This window comes from Carassius gibelio, chromosome A13 (genome assembly GCF_023724105.1).
Source record: "Carassius gibelio isolate Cgi1373 ecotype wild population from Czech Republic chromosome A13, carGib1.2-hapl.c, whole genome shotgun sequence".
Taxonomy (NCBI): domain Eukaryota; kingdom Metazoa; phylum Chordata; class Actinopteri; order Cypriniformes; family Cyprinidae; genus Carassius; species Carassius gibelio.
In genome coordinates this window covers 25,508,426-25,531,150 of record NC_068383.1, presented here as the reverse complement: position 1 = coordinate 25,531,150, position 22,725 = coordinate 25,508,426, and the positions used below count along the sequence as shown (strand labels likewise).

Sequence of the window (22,725 nt, the reverse complement as noted above, 5' to 3'; positions counted from 1 at the left end):
AACACATACATATGTCTTTTAAAATGTATTAAGTGCCTTTTCATCTTTTTCATCAAAATATAGAAGCTTCTTCAAGATCACCACAGACAAACCTGCAGGACCTCCTCTGCAACAGGACCAGGTCATAGCTCTTGAGCTACAGTCTTACCTGCAGACAGAGACACTGGATGCTAAGGAAGACCCACTGAAGTGTTGGAGGGAGTCTCAGAGGCTCTACCCATGGCTTTCCAAGCTGAAAATGAAATATCTGTTTATTCCAGCCACAAGTTGTTCTTCAGAGAGGGTCTTTAGCACTGGTGGAAATACTGTCTCCTGCTTGAGTTCATCACTCAAACCAGATCTTGGTGTTTCTGGCTACAAACCTTAAGGGTATATGTGTAACCCTCCCAGCCTTTTGGCCTGAATCACGTTTAGTTAGTCTAAGTTGAAGTTTAACTAGTTTTCTGTTAATTCTAAGCCATTATGGTGGGCCAAACTTAAATGATATTATTATATATTATTGGAGTTACTGACTGAAATCTGATTGTTGATTATGTTTAAAATGTGTAATGTTGTAAAATGCTGTTTAGGACTGTTATGGCATGTAACTTATTTTTGGTATAATTTATTAATTTTGTAATCTGATATTTGTATTGTATTACTTGTTTTTAAGAGATTTTGGAGGTGCACTGTACTGTTGGTCTTATTTGTGGTTTTTTTTTAATGCTATTTATACATTTGAATATAATTTTACATTATTTGTTTTAAGGAGAATTCACTGTTTTTTTACAATAAATTCAATGTATGTCAAAATCTGGCTGCTGCTGCCAAATTTAATTTCTTGCTAAATTAACAATTACATACTAATTTTTGTCCTTCAGCCATCAACACCGGTGTGTCCTTGAGAAAGACTCCTTTCTCCAGGTTTCTCCGGGGGGATTGAGGGTCCCTGTAATAAGTCACTTTGTATAAAAGCAACTGCCAAATGCAGAATTTTTTTTTTTTCTCTTTTTTTTTTCCTTCTGAAAACATCAGTCAATGTAGCCTGAGTTTCAGAAGCTTCAAAAGCATCAATAACATCATGAAGATTCTGTAAGTCAGGGTCCACTGAGCGGCAGGACAAACATGACCAAAATCACATCCTCAATGTCTTTCTCTAGACCACATGAAGACACCACAGCAACATCTGGCCCAGATGAGGCATTAAGGGCAGCTGGAGTGATGGAGGCTCTCATAGCACTGGATCATTTCCAAGATGCAGCTGTGGACTTCTACATCCTCATTGTTCACACCAGTCTGCGGACATTTCAGATCCTAAATAAAATGTGCTTTTACAGCAAAATCACAAATATACTATATTATGTAGCATCTTTACACCTTCAGCAATTCAACAAATGTGATTTTAACACAAGGAACCTTGATTCTGGTTTCTGATACTCACATTTGAAAACACCCTTGTTGCTGTTCTCCGCCCCGTTTGATTATGAACAACTCAAGCAGCGGTCACGCTAGACTTTGAGCATGCAAAATTCTTTCAGCCAGTGCTGCAAAAAGGGGTGGGAGACGGATATGACATCACGGCCCAAGGTTTTCACAGTACACACAACATGAATTCGACATGCTTGTACTGTTAAATGCTGAAAAATGTTACCTTTATATGTAGGTCTATGAATTTAAGTAAGTGCTAAGTTATTTTACATTACATTAATATTATCCATATACTCATTCATTCTAACAAAATCTTAAATTTCATGTGTTTGGCAACTGGTGACTCCTACTACACAATTTCCAAGACTTTCAGGATGGGCAAATCTACTGTTGTTGGAATAGAGCTATCTGTGACCACAGCTGTTTTGGAGAATTTGGTAGGAGAGTACCTGTACCTGTACAATCTGATTGGAGGGTTATTACTGAGGAGTCCTCCAGTAAATGGGCTTTCCCATATTGCCTGGGTGCCATTACGATCAAAGCACCTGCTGATTCTTTGTGCCTTTATCATAACAACAAGGGACAGTGCTTTATCCTTCTGGCTTCTCAGCGTGGTAGACACTGGTGCTTATTGCAAGAGGAAAAAAAAATTGCTCCCTAATTGGTATAAAATCATAATCACAATTATATTGGTCAATACTGAAATCAAGATTCCTTAGCAGTTTTGGTTTCTAAGTCTTGTTTCAAGTCTTTCAAATTGTTAAAACTCCAAAGTGTTAACTCCACACCTGAGCCGCTGTCATCGGAATCCTGCATGTTGCCAGATGTTGAAGGGGTTTTTGGTATCATGTTCCGCAACTAGTGCTCGTTGGCTTTAAAGCAGGGCACTCTCCTGCATTCTTAACACACCCTGAGGTGCACACAAATGCATTTAGAGTGTCTGTAATGAGCCGATTTCATGTATGAGTAAAGAAGCCCTATGACTGCAACTACCATCATTTAAATTTTCATAAAATTCTGAAATTATCGTACATTACGGGATTTTTTTCATTATTGATCGTACATCATACAGAGGTAAAAAAAATAATATTGTACAAATATGATAATTATCGTACGTCTGGCAACACTGAACACAGAGCACTGTCTGACAGAGGCAGGGCGATACACTGATCCTATCTCCTATTGGTCAAATACACTGTGGAAGTGATTTCTGATAGGCTTTAATGCCATAGTGGATTTTTTAATGACCGTATCAGTCGTTTGAGGTTTTAATTTTAATAATTATGATCAGCGTCTAATTCATCTCCTTTTCACATGCACATGTAATTACTTTCTCTCACTATGAGGCAGCTGACTGTCAGGTTCGCTCGAGTGAACGAGCACTTCCTCTCTACGCATGTTGTTTCCTCTTTATTTTTATTTAATTTTTTTATTAGACAATAGAATGAAAAACAATAATTACAACAATAACATGACATCCAAAAAGATAACAATGAACAATATTTGTTTTACATAAATGAATAAGAGACAAATCAAATTAAAACGAATGAGTGAATTAAAAAGAATAAATAAAAAGAAGGGCTATTTATTGTGCAAAATAACTTAAAATGAAATTTGAAACCAATAATTTATGCTACATAAAGAACCATCATATAATAATAATAATTTAATTTGCAATTAGCTTCTATTCTTTAGCAAATACAATTGTATCACTACAATTTTTTATTATCGATACATTGGAGAGACTCAATATATAACTGTAAATCAGCCAAAAAAGCCTTCAAACAAGGTTTGGAATTATTTATTGTTCTTTTGTGAATATGAAATTTACCTAATAAGAACATAAGATTCATCATAAAATTAACAGAAGCAATTTTCGAATCAAAATATATGATAACATCTTTGGCTTTTAATTAACAGTTATAACCAGATTTCTGTTGAAAATGTACAGATCTTCCCAAAAAATGATTGAACGATAACATTCAAAGAAAAGGTGTAGAATTTTTTCAGGCTGATCAGAACAAAAATAACCATTTTCATCAAGATCCATAAATTTTGATAACATATAGCTACTAACATAAATATTCTGAAGTATTTTCAAATGTATTTCTTGATGTTTGTTAAATATACAAAATCTAAAGGGAAGCAACCAAGTCTTTTTCCAGATAATCTCTGGGAAGTAAACATTCCAGATTTTTTTTTTTCTCTAGGCTGAAAAGATCTATTTTTATAAAATATATTCTTAATAAGTTTATTGGTGCACTTTTTACTGTTAATGTCCACCCCATTTAAATAAATATAGGTTCAGTTCTACAAATGCTGAGGGACAACATATGGCTTTTCATTAACATCATTAGACCTGTGGGAATGACTTTTCTCACAGAATGATACTCTCTATATTTAATAGGAAATGCCCACTTATTCATGAAATCTTTACGTTACGTTGGGGGCAGCTGTGGCCTAATGGTTAGAGAGCCGGACTAGTTACCAGAAGGTCACCGGTTCGAGTCTCTGTGTTGGCAGGAGCTGTAGGTGGGAGGGAGTTAATAAACAGCGCTCTCTTCCTCCCTCAATACCCATGACTGAAGTGCTCTTGAGCAAGGCACTGAACCCCCAGTTGCTCCCCGGGTGCTGGATATATAGCTGCCCACTGCTCCGGGTTCACTTCTCACTGCTGTGTGTGTGCACTTGGATGGGTTAAATGCAGAGCACCAATTCCGAATATGGGTTACCATACTTGGCAAATGTCACGACTTTCACTTTCGACTTCCACATTCAAATGAATGGACAAAACTCATGAGAGGATGATCAAATTGTGCATCCCTAGATCACTGATATTTTTGTTATTTTGGTCTGTTGTTTTTCTCCAGAAACAGAAGTTGAAAGAACAGAAGCTGCTGGTGGAGGCAGAAGAGTGTGCTTCAGCGGCTCCTAAACAGAGTAGATGTCCTCCGAGTCTCCAGACGAGAACACAAACACAGAGCCCAACTAATCAATGTAATGGATGTCTTAGACGTCACGCAAACATTCATCTTTATTCTGGAGCACATGTCGTTTAATTCAATCTTCATTCAGTTGAAGAAGAAGAAGGCAAAGAGGAGGTGATGAGTAACTGATAAACTGTTAAGATAAACTGGAGACTGATAAACTGTTCGTGTCGTCTGCCGTGGACACACCGGCTTCATCCACCGAGGACAGTGACAGTGACTGCAAAGAAAGTGTGTTTACTCCTCCACTTCTGCTCATAGTGAGCCGGTCCGCGGGACTCTGATCATGTGATTCATTCCCTAGGAAACTCCGGAGCAGAAAGAAGGAGACTTTTCCAACATCTCCCAGAACACCATCACAGTGCTGCAGGGTAACATGGACACACATCCCAATAAATGACCTCAAGTCGCTGTTTAAGACGAACCTGCCTGATCGTTAATGTGAAATATTTTCCTTTTCAGCCCGTGGCGTTTCGTACCTCTTTGACATCTAATTCAAGACCTCTAGCTCGGTGTATGATGGGAAGAATGTCATCGGTCAGGCGAGGACCAGCACAGGGAAGACCCTCTCGTAGCTCAGTTTAGTTGAGTACTCAAAACACACCGCTTGAAGATGTTTAATAACCCTGTGATTGACTTGTGTCATCAGTGGAAGTGATCCGCAATGGCATCGACGTACTGGTGGGAACGCCGGGTCGCATCCGAGACCATCTGCAGAATAACAAGCTGGATCTGTCTCAGCTGAAGCACGTGGTGCTGGACGAGGTGGAACAGATGCTGGACACTGGCTTCGTCGAGCAGGTGGAGGAGATCCTAACCCTAAACCCTAACCCTAACGTGTCCTACAAGAAGTGTAATCTAATCCCGTCCAGTAATGTTTGTTCAATGAGAAATTAAAAGCTAATCCCTGGCTTGTCATGAAAGTCACTGTGCATCTCTAAAAGCGATTCATGATGTTTTCTCGTGTAGATGCAGAGGAGAAGCCACAGACACTGCTGTTCTCAGCCACGTGTGCGTGTCAGTAAGCAGCTCATTAATACAGAATGACAATTAAAGGCTCTAATGCACACCAGTATATGTGTGTATTGTAAGAGCTAGACGACAAATAATGGCGTGTGACGTCATGGTAGTGGTGTCCCAATCCTTAGGGGAATATTTTCTCCCCTACCCCTTGACACTCTGTTTCAAGGGACAAGGGGAAGGGGTAGACAGAGGGGTAGGAAGGGGTATACAAAAATCTGCAGCGACATCTCTCGCTCCATTTCTCTCTAGAATAGGCGGAATTCCCAATTCTATTTTATACCCCTTCTCCTTCCCCTACCCCTCTGTCTACCCCTTCCCCTTGTCCCTTGAAACAGAGTGTCAAGGGGTAGGTGAGAAAATATTCCCCTAAGAATTGGAACACCACTACTATGCCGTCACACGTCATCATTCGCCATCTAGCTCTTACAATACACACATATACTGGTGTGCTGGTGTGCATTAGAGCCTTTAATCATCGTTCTGTATTAATGAGCTGCTTACTGACACACACACACACAAATCGGAAATCACGCAGCTCACACATCCAGGAGAAAATAAACTTGTCAATGCCGCCCCATGACTTTTATTAAATACAGTTTAAATACGGAATCGCTACTTTATATTTTACAGCGACGAGAGGATACAATCGCTGTTTTTAAGTAAACTCACTCTAAAAAGATAAATGCACAGACGCGAATACATGCCATTTCCCTTTCTCTCTCTCTCTCTCTTTCTCTCTCGAATAAGTAATATTTGAGAAAATCGTTTAGCGATATCTAATTATTGGGCCTAAGTCCCATCATGAGATGTGCAGTCTCTGTCAGGTGAGTTGAGTTTCCTCCTCTAGGCGGCACTGTAACACTCTCAATGCCACAGAAACTCAATGAGCAGAATCTGCATTACACTCAGAGACATTCAGTTTGGTGTTGTGTAATGTGACGAAGGAAAACAAATAAGGGCATAACCTGTTCAGAAGCTGTCAATCAATGAGCTGGGTGTCCTTTCACCAGTTCAGTTCAGGAAGGTAAATCAGAGTTTCTGCTTCACACTACACAAGCTTTTCTGAACAAACGTTTTTTCCATTAACTGTGTGATTTGTGATTATTGGGTAACACACGTCCTCTGTCCCAGGTACTGCTGACATAATTATTATACCACTCAGTTTTAGCTGCTTTTGTTTTGACTGAAATCATCATATCTGTTATCTGATTTGGCTCTGGCCTGCTTGTTTTCTTGCACGCTGCACCTGGCGATTGCATGTCACGTCTCAGCGGGCGTCCGTCATCAGTGATGTGATTCAGGTGTACAGCGGCAGACTTCTGCGAGACTATGAGAGAGGCCACGGAGCTCTCCATGAACACCTCCATCAGACAGGTGCATGACCACAGCTGCTCGTACATCTGCTGCCTGTCACTGAACCATGCTTTACTCTCCTGTCCCGCTCCATGTGGTTCAGAGTGCACAGACGCTGCATGGAGACATTCCTCAGAAACAGAGAGAGATCACCAATGTGGCAGTGCTCTCCTCCAAACCCACATCAGCCTGTCCCAGGCCTGGTTTTGTTCTTTATTACCCCCCATGTTTCTTTTGAAGTATACTGTTTTTCTTAGTATTTCAGCACATGTTTTGTTAACAGTACTCTGCTGTTTAGGGGTGTAACAGTGCATGTATTTGTCCCGATCAGTCACGGTACAGATGTCTCAGTCCAGTTCAGTCAGATGATAAATACAGTCATCTGTGATCAGTGCAGAAGGGGGCGCTCACAGTAATGCATCGCTGACTGTCACAACAGGAAAGAGCAGAAGAAGAGACGCTCTACACTAAACCGAAACAAGAACGGCAAGTTCAGATGACACTCAAGAGCTCAAAGAAGCACCTGCTTGTGTTAAATCAACAGACAGGGAAAGTTTCGGGCTATAAATTGGAACCAGTTGTTAGATTTGTTTTGGCCAATCTCTATTCCAGAATCGCACACGTTTCAATGGCGTTTTCTTTTCCTCTTACTTCCATATTGTTCAGGGATCCTCAAAACCTATTCATGAGGGTCAGTGCCCTGCTCAGACCCAGACCAAACTCTCTCACGGCAGTGACCCTCCAGGGCCAGACTGGAGGAACCCTGATCATGCATATTAAAGTAGTATTCATAAGCGCAGCAGCTTTGTTTACAGGGATAACCAAGTGAAACTCTGTAAACTTTTCGTTCAGCCCTTCTGCTGTTTTTGTTGCCTTTATGTAGCATAATTTCACAAAATCTAATTCCAATCAAAAATAACTCCTGCATGTATGTAGCAATACTGTCTGTTCAATAAATAAAAAAAATGTCCTGTTGTACCAAACTCATATTGAACCATGACCCCAAAACCGATGTATGTATCGAACCGTGACTTCGGTGAACTGTTACACCCCTACACCCCTACAGCTGACAGGATTTTGTAGTTTAATATAGTCTTTAAAAGCCTAAACTTGTGTTGTGAGTGCAGGATGTGGAATCATATATCCACCGATCTGGACAGACCGGCCAAGCCGGAAGAACAGACATCTTCATCTGTTTCTGCCGGCGGAAGGAGGAGAGCCAGCTCAAGGAGCAGAAAGCGATGAGACAGTATTTGGAGCAGCTCTTTGTGTAATGTAGGGTGAATTCATGTAAACTATGACGCTTTTATTCTAACCAATTTCCCAACAGCCCTGAATCAACCCAAAATAATATCATTAGTGTTAAGGATGTTCATTTTAACCATTAACGACCGTTAAGAATTTTGACCGATTTATACAATCAGTTAAACGGTTTAAAAGTCATTTATTTACTTGTTTATTTTCAGCAATTTATAAAAATATTGTAAAAGTTTTGGTGCATGGTTAAAGTTACGCATATAAATAGATTGTCGCTTTTTTATTTAATTTAGAAATAGGCCTATTGCAAACACGTAATGTTTACAAACATTATAATAAACTGTAAACATCGCTAGGATATTTTAGTTCCCCTCACTAAACAAAATCCTTTCAATGAACAGTATTTAGAAAAAAACAAGAATTAAAAATATAAGAAGCTAGCAATATAAATGACAAGCCAAAACAAATTCATTTAGGCTAAAACGAAACAGAAACCAATGCTGGGTCTCTCATTCGACACAAAATCAAATGTTTCCGTATTCGCAGTGTGTTTGAATTAAAAATTATTATTCATTACAGCCTACTTCACTCACGTTCCAGTATCCATGTAAAACTACATGTTTTGCATAACATCACACCGTTACGAACACTTAACAGCACAGATTTTATTACATATTTAAACTGAGCACTGTTTATTTTTCCATTATGTTTGACTGACTGTATTTCATTATATTAAAGAACAGACTGCATTTTCATGGTAGCAAAGCTTAACTGTGCGCACACATGCAGCACCAGCAATCACTTGAAGTTTTTCCTTACAGTGGAAACAACTTCGTTTAGTCATGAAGATAATCTGAAATGTAAACAGTTTGTCTTTATTTGTGTATATTCACAATAAAAATGTGCGTAAAATAAGCCTTAAGAAAATAGGATGCTGCTTTCTGCCTTCCGTTTCCTTTCATACAGCACAAAAATTTTATGAAACTCTGCATTTTTCTTTAATTTTCATAATTTATTATTCAAGTAAACATATATTTTTCATTTAGGCCTATTTATATGCTATATATAGCCTAGCTTTAAGATATTATTCTCCTCTTGCAGAAGCGCTGTAAAATTCATCCCAAGGAAACAAATGTTATTATTTTTAATGGGTTACAGACACTTATCCTTTCTAATTTAATTCAATTCTAATTTAAAATAATCTTGTCGGTTAACGGTTAATAATTGGTTAACGAGCATCAGTTGACGGTTAGGAAAAATAACCAAAATGAACATCCCTAATTAGTGCGAATAAACCAGTGGCAATCATTTGAACAAATGATGGTTGGTTGATTAAGGAACCGTTTCTTGTCTTCTCCTGCTCCAGGAGACAGGTCGGGGTCCCAACAGCCAACAATATCATCCAATCCTCCAGTAAAGACATTGTGAGGTCAGAGAACTTCACAAGTATGATACATACAGCTGTTTCAATTTAATGTATCAGACTGAATGCTGTAGGGAAATATCTTTCTGTTGGCAGGTTTCTGGTTTCTGACTGTGGGGTATTTCCGTGAGGCCACATAGGAACTCATCGAGCAACGTTGGGTGGTGGATGCGCTGGCATCAGCACATCAAACATATGACCTTCCTCAAGGCCAAGAAGGTGCATCTCCATAATGATTTATTGAAGCCAAGCCATTCTTTGGTGCTGTTATTCAGAACCACACACCTTAACAGTCTTGTTTGCTGTGATTTATTTTCAAAACATATGATTAGAAACTAACTACAGCAAATACGACAAAATAGCAAATTTTAAGGAACATTTATATATTTGTATTTGCATGACTGTCACCAAATCTATGTCATCTTTCAAATAAATTTTTTGTAATCAATTACTTTCATTATATAACTACATCATCATATAACTAACAAGTTAATTTCTCATAATTCGGACTTTATTAAAGTCAGAATTGGGAAATATAACCTTGCAATTTGCAAGTTACAAAGTCAGAATTGCGAGTTTTGAAGTCAGAATTGCGTGCTGTAAAGTCAGAATTGTCAGAAACAAATCAAGATTTGAACTTGCAATTTGCAAGGTATAATGTCAGAATTGCGAGGTATAATGTCAGAATTCCAAGGTATAACCTCGAATTACGAGGTATAATGTCAGAATTGCAGGGTATAAGGTCAGAATTGTGAGGTATAATCTCAGAATTGTGGGGCATAAAGTCAGAATTGCTAGGTAAGAAGTCAGAATTGCAGAGTTATAAAGTCAGAATTGCTAGTTTGAACTTGCAATTTGCTGGGTATAAACTCAGAATTGAGAAGTATAATGTCAGAATTGCAAGGGATAAAGTCAGAATTGCGAAGGATGAAGTCAGAATTGCAAGGGATAAAGTCAGAGTTGCGAAGGATAAAGTCAGAATTGCGAAGGATAAAGTCAAAATTGCGAGGCATTAAGTCAGAATTGCGAAGGATAAAGTCAGAATTGCAAGGGATAAAGTCAGAATTGCGAATTGTAAAGTCAGAATTGCGAAGGATAAAGTCAGAATTGCGAAGGATAAAGTCAGAATTGCAAGGGATAAAGTCAGAATTGCGAAGGATAAAGTCAGAATTGCAAGGGATAAAGTCAGAATTGCGAAGGATGAAGTCAGAATTGCAAGGGATAAAGTCAGAGTTGCGAAGGATAAAGTCAGAATTGCGAAGGATAAAGTCAGAATTGCGAAGGATAAAGTCAGAATTGCGAAGGATAAAGTCAGAATTGCAAGGGATAAAGTCAGAATTGCGAGTTATAAAGTCAGAATTGCGATGTATAAAGTCAGAATTGCGAGTTATAAAGTCAGAATTGCGAGTTATAAAGTCAGAATTGCGAGTTATAAAGTCAGAATTGCGAAGGATAAATTCAGAATTGCGAGGGATAAAGTCAGAATTGCAAGGGATGAAGTCAGAATTGCGAGTTATAAAGTCAGAATTGTGAGGTATAAAGTCAGAATTTTCAAGTTATAAAGTCAGAATTACCAAGTATAAAGTCTGAATTGCGAGTTATAAAGTCAAAATTTTCGAGTTATAAAGTCATAATGGCCAGCTATAAAGTCTGAATTTTCATGTTACAAAGTCAGAATTGTGAGTTATAAAGTCAGAATTGCGAAGCATAAAGTCAGAATTGCAAGGGATAAAGTCAGAATTGCGAAGGATAAAGTCAGAATTGCAAGGGATAAAGTCAGAATTGCGAAGGATGAAGTCAGAATTGCAAGGGATAAAGTCAGAGTTGCGAAGGATAAAGTCAGAATTGCGAAGGATAAAGTCAAAATTGCGAGGCATTAAGTCAGAATTGCGAAGGATAAAGTCAGAATTGCAAGGGATAAAGTCAGAATTGTGAATTGTAAAGTCAGAATTGCGAAGGATAAAGTCAGAATTGCGAAGGATAAAGTCAGAATTGCAAGGGATAAAGTCAGAATTGCGAGTTATATAGTCAGAATTGCGATGTATAAAGTCAGAATTGCGAGTTATAAAGTCAGAATTGCGAGTTATAAAGTCAGAATTGCGAAGGATAAATTCAGAATTGCGAGAGATAAAGTCAGAATTGCAAGGGATGAAGTCAGAATTGCGAGTTATAAAGTCAGAATTGTGAGGTATAAAGTCAGAATTTTCAAGTTATAAAGTCAGAATTACCAAGTATAAAGTCTGAATTGCGAGTTATAAAGTCAAAATTTTCGAGTTATAAAGTCATAATGGCCAGCTATAAAGTCTGAATTTTCATGTTACAAAGTCAGAATTGTGAGTTATAAAGTCAGAATTGCGAAGCATAAAGTCAGAATTGCAAGGGATAAAGTCAGAATTGCGAAGGATAAAGTCAGAATTGCAAGGGATAAAGTCAGAATTGCGAAGGATGAAGCCAGAATTGCAAGGGATAAAGTCAGAGTTGCGAAGGATACAGTCAGAATTGTGAAGGATAAATTCAGAATTGCGAGGGATAAAGTCAGAATTGCAAGGGATGAAGTCAGAATTGCGAGTTATAAAGTCAGAATTGTGAGGTATAAAGTCAGAATTTTCAAGTTATAAAGTCAGAATTGCCAAGTATAAAGTCTGAATTGCGAGTTATAAAGTCAAAATTTTCGAGTTATAAAGTCATAATGGCCAGCTATGAAGTCTGAATTTTCATGTTACAAAGTCAGAATTGCGAGTTATAAAGTCAGAATTGCGAAGCATAAAGTCAGAATTGCAAGGGATAAAGTCAGAATTGCGAGGGGTAAAGTCAGAATTGCGAAGGATAAAGTCAGAATTTGCTAGGTTTGAAGTCAGAATTGCCGAGTTATAAAGTCAGAATTGCTGGATTTGAACTTGCAATTTGCTAGGTATAAATTCAGAATTGTGAGTTATAAAGACAGAATTGCGAGGTATGTCAGAATTGCAAGGTATAAAGTCAGAATTGCGAATTGTAAAGTCAGAATTGCGAAGGATAAAGTCAGAATTGCGAAGGATAAAGTCAGAATTGCAAGGGATAAAGTCAGAATTGCGAAGGATAAAGTCAGAATTGCAAGGGATAAAGTCAGAATTGCGAAGGATGAAGTCAGAATTGCAAGGGATAAAGTCAGAGTTGCGAAGGATAAAGTCAGAATTGCGAAGGATAAAGTCAGAATTGCGAAGGATAAAGTCAGAATTGCGAAGGATAAAGTCAGAATTGCAAGGGATAAAGTCAGAATTGCGAGTTATAAAGTCAGAATTGCGATGTATAAAGTCAGAATTGCGAGTTATAAAGTCAGAATTGCGAGTTATAAAGTCAGAATTGCGAGTTATAAAGTCAGAATTGCGAAGGATAAATTCAGAATTGCGAGGGATAAAGTCAGAATTGCAAGGGATGAAGTCAGAATTGCGAGTTATAAAGTCAGAATTGTGAGGTATAAAGTCAGAATTTTCAAGTTATAAAGTCAGAATTACCAAGTATAAAGTCTGAATTGCGAGTTATAAAGTCAAAATTTTCGAGTTATAAAGTCATAATGGCCAGCTATAAAGTCTGAATTTTCATGTTACAAAGTCAGAATTGTGAGTTATAAAGTCAGAATTGCGAAGCATAAAGTCAGAATTGCAAGGGATAAAGTCAGAATTGCGAAGGATAAAGTCAGAATTGCAAGGGATAAAGTCAGAATTGCGAAGGATGAAGTCAGAATTGCAAGGGATAAAGTCAGAGTTGCGAAGGATAAAGTCAGAATTGCGAAGGATAAAGTCAAAATTGCGAGGCATTAAGTCAGAATTGCGAAGGATAAAGTCAGAATTGCAAGGGATAAAGTCAGAATTGTGAATTGTAAAGTCAGAATTGCGAAGGATAAAGTCAGAATTGCGAAGGATAAAGTCAGAATTGCAAGGGATAAAGTCAGAATTGCGAGTTATATAGTCAGAATTGCGATGTATAAAGTCAGAATTGCGAGTTATAAAGTCAGAATTGCGAGTTATAAAGTCAGAATTGCGAAGGATAAATTCAGAATTGCGAGAGATAAAGTCAGAATTGCAAGGGATGAAGTCAGAATTGCGAGTTATAAAGTCAGAATTGTGAGGTATAAAGTCAGAATTTTCAAGTTATAAAGTCAGAATTACCAAGTATAAAGTCTGAATTGCGAGTTATAAAGTCAAAATTTTCGAGTTATAAAGTCATAATGGCCAGCTATAAAGTCTGAATTTTCATGTTACAAAGTCAGAATTGTGAGTTATAAAGTCAGAATTGCGAAGCATAAAGTCAGAATTGCAAGGGATAAAGTCAGAATTGCGAAGGATAAAGTCAGAATTGCAAGGGATAAAGTCAGAATTGCGAAGGATGAAGCCAGAATTGCAAGGGATAAAGTCAGAGTTGCGAAGGATACAGTCAGAATTGTGAAGGATAAATTCAGAATTGCGAGGGATAAAGTCAGAATTGCAAGGGATGAAGTCAGAATTGCGAGTTATAAAGTCAGAATTGTGAGGTATAAAGTCAGAATTTTCAAGTTATAAAGTCAGAATTGCCAAGTATAAAGTCTGAATTGCGAGTTATAAAGTCAAAATTTTCGAGTTATAAAGTCATAATGGCCAGCTATGAAGTCTGAATTTTCATGTTACAAAGTCAGAATTGCGAGTTATAAAGTCAGAATTGCGAAGCATAAAGTCAGAATTGCAAGGGATAAAGTCAGAATTGCGAGGGGTAAAGTCAGAATTGCGAAGGATAAAGTCAGAATTTGCTAGGTTTGAAGTCAGAATTGCCGAGTTATAAAGTCAGAATTGCTGGATTTGAACTTGCAATTTGCTAGGTATAAATTCAGAATTGTGAGTTATAAAGACAGAATTGCGAGGTATGTCAGAATTGCAAGGTATAAAGTCAGAATTGTGAGTTATAAGGTCAGAATTGTGAGTTATAAGGTCAGAATTGCGAGGTATGAAGTCAGAATTGCGAGTTATAAAGTCAGAATTGCGATGGATAAAGTCAGAATTGCGAGGGATAAAGTCAGAATTGCGAGGGGTAAAGTCAGAATTGCAAGGGGTAAAGTCAGAATTGCGAGTTGTAAAGTCAGAATTGTGAAGGATAAAGTCAGAATTGCGAAGGATAGAGTCAGAATTGCGAAAGGATAAAGTCAGAATTGTGAGGGGTAAAGTCAGTATTGCGAGTTATAAAGTCAGAATTTTCATGTTATAAAGTTAGAATTGCGAGGTATAAAGTCAGAATTGCGAGTTATAAAGTCAGAATTGCGAAGGATAAATTCAGAATTGCGAGAGATAAAGTCAGAATTGCAAGGGATGAAGTCAGAATTGCGAGTTATAAAGTCAGAATTGCGAGGTATAAAGTCAGAATTTTCGAGTTATAAAGTCAGAATTTCCAGGTATAAAGTCTGAATTGCGAGTTATAAAGTCAAAATTTTTGAGTTATAAAGTCATAATGGCCAGCTATAAAGTCAGAATTTTCATGTTATAAAGTTAGAATTGCGAGGTATAAAGTCAGAATTGCGAGTTATAAAGTCAGAATTGCGAAGGATAAAGTCTGAATTGCGAGGGATAAAGTCAGAATTGCGAAGGATAAAGTCAGAATTGCAAGGGATAAAAATCAGAATTGCGAATTATAAGGTCAGAATTGCAAGGTATAAAGTCAGAATTGCGAGGTATAAAGTCTGAATTGCAAGGTATAAAGTCTGAATTGTGAGTTATAAAGTCAAAATTTTCGAGTTATAAAGTCATAATAGCCAGGTATAAAATCAGATTTTTCATGTTGTAAAGTTAGAATTGCAAGGTATAGAGTCAGAATTGCGAGTTATAAAGTCATAATTGCAAGGTATAAAGTCAGAATTGCGAGGTATAAAGTCTGAATTGCGAGTTATAAAGTCAAAATTTTCGAGTTATAAAGTCATAATAGCCAGGTATAAAGTCAGAATTTTCATGTTATAAAATTAGAATTGCGAGTTATAAAGTCAGAATTGCGAGGTATAAAGTCAGAATTTTCGAGTTATAAAGTCAGAATTGCCAGGTATAAAGTATGAATTTTCATGTTATAAAGTTAGAATTGCGAGGTATGAAGTCAGAATTGCGAGTTATAAAGTCAGAATTGCGAAGGATAAATTCAGAATTGCGAGGGATAAAGTCAGAATTGCAAGGGATGAAGTCAGAATTGCGAGTTATAAAGTCAGAATTGCAAGGTTTAAAGTCAGAATTTTCGAGTTATAAAGTCATAATGGCCAGGTATAAAGTCACAATTGCGAAGGATAAAGTCTGAATTGCGAGGGATAAAGTCAGAATTGCGAAGGATAAAGTCAGAATTGCAAGGGATAAAAATCAGAATTGCGAATTATAAGGTCAGAATTGCGAGGTATAAAGTCAGAATTGCGAGGTATAAAGTCTGAATTGCAAGGTATAAAGTCTGAATTGTGAGTTATAAAGTCATAATTGCAAGGTATAAAGTCAGAATTGCGAGGTATAAAGTCTGAATTGTGAGTTATAAAGTCATAATAGCCAGGTATAAAGTCAGAATTTTCATGTTATAAAATTAGAATTGCGAGTTATAAAGTCAGAATTGCGAGGTATAAAGTCAGAATTTTCGAGTTATAAAGTCAGAATTGCCAGGTATAAAGTATGAATTTTCATGTTATAAAGTTAGAATTGCGAGGTATGAAGTCAGAATTGCGAGTTATAAAGTCAGAATTGCGAAGGATAAATTCAGAATTGCGAGGGATAAAGTCAGAATTGCAAGGGATGAAGTCAGAATTGCGAGTTATAAAGTCAGAATTGCAAGGTTTAAAGTCAGAATTTTCGAGTTATAAAGTCAGAATTGCCAAGTATAAAGTCTAAATTGCGAGTAATAAAGTCCAAATTTTCGAGTTATAAAGTCATAATGGCCAGGTATAAAGTCAGAATTGCGAAGGATAAAGTCTGAATTGCGAGGGATAAAGTCAGAATTGCGAAGGATAAAGTCAGAATTGCAAGGGATAAAAATCAGAATTGCGAATTATAAGGTCAGAATTGCGAGGTATAAAGTCAGAATTGCGAGGTATAAAGTCTGAATTGCAAGGTATAAAGTCTGAATTGTGAGTTATAAAGTCAAAATTTTCGAGTTATAAAGTCATAATAGCCAGGTATAAAATCAGATTTTTCATGTTATAAAGTTAGAATTGCAAGGTATAGAGTCAGAATTGCGAGTTATAAAGTCATAATTGCAAGGTATAAAGTCAGAATTGCGAGGTATAAAGTCTGAATTGCGAGTTATAAAGTCAAAATTTTCGAGTTATAAAGTCATAATAGCCAGGTATAAAGTCAGAATTTTCATGTTATAAAATTAGAATTGCGAGTTATAAAGTCAGAATTGCGAGGTATAAAGTCAGAATTTTCGAGTTATAAAGTCAGAATTGCCAGGTATAAAGTATGAATTGCAAGTTATAAAGTCAAAATTTTCAAGTTATAAAGTCATAATGGCCAGGTATAAAGTCAGAATTTTCATGTTATAAAGTTAGAATTGCGAGGTATAAAGTCAGAATTGCGAGTTATAAAGTCAGAATTGCGAACGATAAATTCAGAATTGTGAGGGATAAAGTCAGAATTGCAAGGGATGAAGTCAGAATTGCGAGTTATAAAGTCAGAATTGCAAGATTTAAAGTCAGAATTTTCGAGTTATAAAGTCAGAATTGCCAAGTATAAAGTCTAAATTGCGAGTAATAAAGTCCAAATTTTCGAGTTATAAAGTCATAATGGCCAGGTATAAAGTCAGAATTTTCATGTTACAAAGTCAGAATTGCGAAGGATAAAGTCAGAATTGCAAGGGATAAAGTCAGAATTGCGAAGGATAAAGTCAGAATTTCAAGGGATAAAGTCAGAGTTGCGAAGGATAAAGTCAGAATTGCGAAGGATAAAGTCAGAATTGCGAGGCATTAAGTCAGAATTGCGAAGGATAAAGTCAGAATTGGAAGGGATGAAGTCAGAATTGCGAGTTGTAAAGTCAGAATTGCGAAGGATAAAGTCAGAATTGCGAAGGATAAAGTCAGAATTGCAAGGGATAAAGTCAGAATTGCGAGTTATAAAGTCAGAATTGCGATGTATAAAGTCAGAATTGCGAGTAATAAAGTCAGAATTGCGAGTTATAAAGTCAGAATTGCGAGTTATAAAGTCAGAATTGCGAAGGATAAATTCAGAATTGCGAGGGATAAAGTCAGAATTGCAAGGGATGAAGTCAGAATTGCGAGTTATAAAGTCAGAATTGTGAGGTATAAAGTCAGAATTTTCAAGTTATAAAGTCAGAATTACCAAGTATAAAGTCTGAATTGCGAGTTATAAAGTCAAAATTTTCGAGTTATAAAGTCATAATGGCCAGCTATAAAGTCTGAATTTTCATGTTACAAAGTCAGAATTGTGAGTTATAAAGTCAGAATTGCGAAGCATAAAGTCAGAATTGCAAGGGATAAAGTCAGAATTGCGAAGGATAAAGTCAGAATTGTGAGTTATAAAGTCAGAATTGCGAAGCATAAAGTCAGAATTGCAAGGGATAAAGTCAGAATTGCGAAGGATAAAGTCAGAATTGCAAGGGATAAAGTCAGAATTGCGAAGGATGAAGTCAGAATTGCAAGGGATAAAGTCAGAGTTGCGAAGGATAAAGTCAGAATTGCGAAGGATAAAGTCAAAATTGCGAGGCATTAAGTCAGAATTGCGAAGGAAAAAGTCAGAATTGCAAGGGATAAAGTCAGAATTGCGAATTGTAAAGTCAGAATTGCGAAGGATAAAGTCAGAATTGCGAAGGATAAAGTCAGAATTGCAAGGGATAAAGTCAGAATTGCGAGTTATAAAGTCAGAATTGCGATGTATAAAGTCAGAATTGCGAGTTATAAAGTCAGAATTGCGAGTTATAAAGTCAGAATTGCGAGTTATAAAGTCAGAATTGCGAAGGATAAATTCAGAATTGCGAGGGATAAAGTCAGAATTGCAAGGGATGAAGTCAGAATTGCGAGTTATAAAGTCAGAATTGTGAGGTATAAAGTCAGAATTTTCAAGTTATAAAGTCAGAATTACCAAGTATAAAGTCTGAATTGCGAGTTATAAAGTCAAAATTTTCGAGTTATAAAGTCATAATGGCCAGCTATAAAGTCTGAATTTTCATGTTACAAAGTCAGAATTGTGAGTTATAAAGTCAGAATTGCGAAGCATAAAGTCAGAATTGCAAGGGATAAAGTCAGAATTGCGAAGGATAAAGTCAGAATTGCAAGGGATAAAGTCAGAATTGCGAAGGATGAAGTCAGAATTGCAAGGGATAAAGTCAGAGTTGCGAAGGATACAGTCAGAATTGTGAAGGATAAATTCAGAATTGCGAGGGATAAAGTCAGAATTGCAAGGGATGAAGTCAGAATTGCGAGTTATAAAGTCAGAATTGTGAGGTATAAAGTCAGAATTTTCAAGTTATAAAGTCAGAATTGCCAAGTATAAAGTCTGAATTGCGAGTTATAAAGTCAAAATTTTCGAGTTATAAAGTCATAATGGCCAGCTATGAAGTCTGAATTTTCATGTTACAAAGTCAGAATTGCGAGTTATAAAGTCAGAATTGCGAAGCATAAAGTCAGAATTGCAAGGGATAAAGTCAGAATTGCGAAGGATAAAGTCAGAATTGCAAGGGATAAAGTCAGAATTGCAAGGGATAAAGTCAGAATTGCGAAGGATAAAGTCAGAATTGTAAGGGATAAAGTCAGAGTTGCGAAGGATAAAGTCAGAATTGTGAAGGATAAAGTCAGAATTGCGAGGGATTAAGTCAGAATTGTGAAGGATAAAGTCAGATTGCAAGGAATAAAGTCAGAATTGCGAGTTGTAAAGTCAGAATTGCGAAGGATAAAGTCTGAATTGCGAGGGATAAAGTCAGAATTGCGAAGGATAAAGTCAGAATTGCAAGGGATAAAAATCAGAATTGCGAGTTATAAGGTCAGAATTGCGAGGTATAAAGTCAGAATTGCGAGGTATAAAGTCTGAATTGCGAGTTATAAAGTCTGAATTGTGAGTTATAAAGTCAAAATATTCGAGTTATAAAGTCATAATAGCCAGGTATAAAATCAGATTTTTCATGTTATAAAGTTAGAATTGCAAGGTATAGAGTCAGAATTGCGAGTTATAAAGTCATAATTGCAAGGTATAAAGTCAGAATTGCGAGGTATAAAGTCTGAATTGCGAGTTATAAAGTCAAAATTATCGAGTTATAAAGTCATAATAGCCAGGTATAAAGTCAGAATTTTCATGTTATAAAATTAGAATTGCAAGGTATAAAGTCAGAGTTGCGAGTTATAAAGTCAGAATTGCGAAGGATAAATTCAGAATTGCAAGGGATGAAGTCAGAATTGCAAGGGATAAAGTCAGAATTGCAAGGGATAAAGTCAGAATTGCGATTTATAAAGTCAGAATTTTCGAGATATAAAGTCAGAATTGCCAGGTATAAAGTCAGAATTGCGAGTTAAGTCAGAATTTTCATGTTATAAAGTCAGAATTTTCATGCTATAAAGTCAGAATTGCGAGTTAAGTCAGAATTTTAGAGTTATTAAGTCAGAATTGTGTGATGTAAAGTTAGAAATTGTGAGATATGAACTTGCAATTTTCGATTTATGAAGTCAGAATCGTGAGGTATAAAGTCAGAATTGCATGACAATAAACTTGCAATTGCGAGTTACAAAGTCAGAATTGCGAGATACGAACTTGCAATACCAAGTAAAAAACATGAATTTTGATTATAAAGTTGCAATTACCTTGATTTATTTTTTATTTAGTGGCGGAAACGGGCTTCCATAAACTTTTTTTTTTATTTTATTTTTTTACAAAAAGAATATTTTTAATTACTAGATTCTAAATAAATATAAATAAAATAAAGAGTATAAAGTGGACTGGTCTGCAAGAACACACGCACTCCTCTGAACATGGACACCTGCTATTTATCAATGCAATTATAATCCCATTAGAGTGAATTCACATAGAGATATCACTGCTTACAGTATTAGGATTTCAATTAAACATGGACAACTGTAAAGGTGCCTTTAATATATATGATACGTACACATTTTGATGTATGTTTATGTATGTGTGTGTATATATATATATATATACTGTATATATATATATATATATATATATATATATATATATATATATATATATATATATACAGTACATTTCAGGTGTATATAAATTTCTGGCGCAGCACCCCATCACTCTCCCTCTTGGTCAAATAGCCCTTGATGCATTCAGTGTGACTCTACAATTTTCATAGTCATGAAAATAAAGAAAACTCTTTGAATGAGAAGGTGTGTCCAAACTTTTGGTCTGTACTGTATATATATATCGGCTCCAGACTGCAACCACTTTTTCTGCTGGCTTGACCACCGCTATGCCCAACTCATAAGCTTTTCCATTTCTGTTGCATTTGAGAAACACAAATGGAATACACGAAATGAAAGCGAAACTAAACCACGCTATGTTTCAACTGTGCAGCTGGGTCAGTTTATCAGCCTGGGCTGTGACACAAACAAAGTTGTCTGAGCTCAGAACAGCTTTACTCGAGCCAAAGCTGATTTCTCTACACTGTTAATGCAGAGATGCAAGAGTGTTGCGAGATCCAGTGGGAAGCATCTGAATTCACCGCACAATAATAAGGTTGCTGCAAGATTTACTAAGAATCATTCAAATTCTGCACAGAAATCTCTGTTATAAACAGCAATGACATACATCAGGGAACCAGAAGCGTAACACTAACTGTAACCGTGGTGTTGTGGTAGAAATAGTCTAATGCATTACATCATTAATTTCAGGGTTTGTACAGCCTTTTGAGAGAGAAATTCAAGCACTTTTCAATGACTTTCAAGCATTTCACACAACTATTTCCGGCACTTTAAAGCTCTAAGATTATCCAGTTCGAATGTTATTTTTAATTGGATGAACAAAATATACTTTGTAGTAAACAAAAACTATAATATAAAATGTAACAAAAAAAAAATCACAATTATAACCAGTAGACAGCAGCAGAGGAGCATTTATTGGCTTATTAATCATTAATTTCTACCATTTCTCTATTTTTTTGAAATGATAAAGTCACTATTATAAAATATCAAATTATCAAGAAATCAGATTTTGTCAGAATTTTACACTTTTTTTGTGTGTGTGTATATATATATATATATATATATATATATATATGAAGTGAGAAAAGTCTCAAACTTTTCAATTTGCTACGAAGTCACACATAATCACTGAAGTTGGCCAGCACCATATGGAGCACCATCTGCAGAACTTAGTGGCGCTGCTGCCACTGCTCTCAAGTGTTAGTCTCGAGCCCTGTGTGTGTGTGTGTGTGTGTGTGTGTGTGTATGTATGTATATATATATATATATATATATATATATATATATATATATATATATATATATATATATATATATATATATATATATACATGCACTCGGCTAAGGGTGAGTCTTTATGTAAAGTGGAAATACACAATATTTACATTTCAATGTAAGCGTCTCTCAAAGCATCTGTTCTTGCAGTGTCTGTGTTGAATACAGAGATCTCTTCTGCTTTTGGTATCTCTGTGCACCTTTGCATCTGGTTCTGTAAAGAGTTTTTGTGCATAGTACTGTACTGTGTACTGTTGGTCTGGTCAATAAGTTGTCCTAGATTATTATTTATTATTATTATTAATATATGATTATATTGTGTTTTCATACAGTATATCACTGAGACAGAGGATCTCTGTTTTAGGGCTTCATTTCTAATGTGTCCTGACCTTTGTTTGTCTCAGGGTGTGTGTTTCGACGTCCCGGCCAGCAAAGTGAAAGAGATCCAGGTATGACGAAGCGCTTGTGTGTTTGGAGTGGTTTGTAAAGCGATGCTGGAGGGACGTGTCTGTACACACGTCCAGCTGATCGTGAGCGTCTTCTTTCCCAAGCCACTGTGATGTGTTGGAGTCACTCGGGGCTCTCAGGTTTCACGAGCAGACGCTTGTGTTTGCTGACTCGGAGTGTTTCTGGCTCTCTGCAGGACAAATGGCAGGACGGCGAGCGCTGGCATCTGAACGAGACCACAGAGCTCCCTGAGATGTCCATCAGATTCGGCTGTGGACGAGGACACTGCTCATTTGGCTTCAAAGGCAATAACAGTTTGGGAGGTAGAAGAGGACCAGGAGGTCCTCAGAAACAGCTTCAGCCAGTTCTTTAGTTACTGATGTGGACTCTGATGGTCTGGCAGACTGTCTAGTTTTAGT

The 22,725-nt window shown here is 36.6% G+C and overlaps 1 pseudogene; it reads left to right on the top strand.

The window, feature by feature from the left end:
* The first annotated feature begins 1,125 nt into the window (after nucleotides 1–1,125).
* LOC128026628 (nucleolar RNA helicase 2-like) lies at nucleotides 1,126–22,679 on the top strand (annotated as a pseudogene).
* The last annotated feature ends 46 nt before the right edge of the window (nucleotides 22,680–22,725 follow it).